The sequence below is a fragment of the Agrilus planipennis genome, unplaced genomic scaffold (assembly GCF_000699045.2).
Source record: "Agrilus planipennis isolate EAB-ADULT unplaced genomic scaffold, Apla_2.0 scaffold71, whole genome shotgun sequence".
Taxonomy (NCBI): domain Eukaryota; kingdom Metazoa; phylum Arthropoda; class Insecta; order Coleoptera; family Buprestidae; genus Agrilus; species Agrilus planipennis.
In genome coordinates this window covers 1,039,411-1,040,790 of record NW_020439007.1, presented here as the reverse complement: position 1 = coordinate 1,040,790, position 1,380 = coordinate 1,039,411, and positions in this window count along the sequence as shown.

The following is a 1,380-nucleotide window of genomic DNA, read 5'->3' as shown; positions in this document are numbered from 1 at the left end:
TTTTAGTTTTCATCTTTAGTGGATGTCGACAATTGATACCAGTCTAGAGTGCCAGTCAGTGTGCATCTTTGGTGTGTATGATGGACGTCGTTAGGAAATAGCATTTAAAGGTAGGTGACTGCATGTGCTTCATTGTTTTAATTATCTATGGTTTTAATAATGCATGATAAATGTATTAATTGGTTTTTTAACTGAAATCAAGGGAACAATTTTATCATAATTTTCTGTTGGAAGTTTGTTATAAAGAAATTATCAATTTATAACTTAATTCCAAGGAAAAATGTTAAGAAATTATTAACATCAACAGTATGAATTTGTTAATAAAACAGTGGTTCAGCAAGATAAAAAGAAAACTTCTTTAAACGTTAATACCATAATTTTCTGTTGGAAATTTGTTATAAACAAATTATCAATTCTTAACTGAATTCAAGGGAACAATTTTAAAAAGTATCTTCATCTGTAATGTTTATGTTCACCAAGATTCTACGTAAATTTTATTTTTAATTATGTTACTTGAAAATATTGCATTAATATTTAGAAATTGGTATAAGTCGTCAAAATATTCTGTTAGTGTTGTAGTAGTTTTGTTCGGGTATTTTTGTTAACGGTGAATCGGTTTCTATTTACGAATTGAACTGAGTTAGTATAATGGAACGCACCTATAAAACCTGTAATCTATGTCTCATAAATATCGAAGGAAGTATTATCATCTTTGGATCTTCCGACGATCTCGCTTAATAATGATGATGTCATTTTGTCTTCGTTCTTCCGGAATACGAGTCAACTTTTTTGGTACCCGTAAACGAAGACGACGCCTGAAGGTATTTAGCCCTAATTGTTTTTCGGTTTTCATTTGATTGTGGAAGACTTTTTATATTTAGTAATTGATCGGGTTTGTTTAGTGTTGTATAAATTTTTTTGGTGTGAACGACTTCGGTGGCGTGCTGGTTTCGTATTGCAACATGGAATTCTATCTTGGCATGCTGCTTGTCTACTCATTTACTGTAAATTTTTAGATTCTCCGTTTATTTAAGGTCGATGAATTACGATTTTTGAAAATAGTTTTAGGCGATGACTATCGATTTTTCATATTGATGACCACGTCGTGAAAAATTTCTTTCGTTTTATAGCTAAAATCATTAACAAAAACATAGTGAACATATAACTAATATTAAGTTGTTTTAACAGAATAATAAATGAATATGGAGACAGTGGATCAAAAAGGCTTGAAATATGGAAAAGCAGAGTCCCACTCATGTTATTCTCTTAAGATTGGAAAAGATCCATTTGTGGAACGAGTAAGAAATCGTTAATTATTTTCTGAAGTTGCATTTGTAGTTGTGATTTTCTTCTTCTGAATTGTAATAATTAATGACAGAG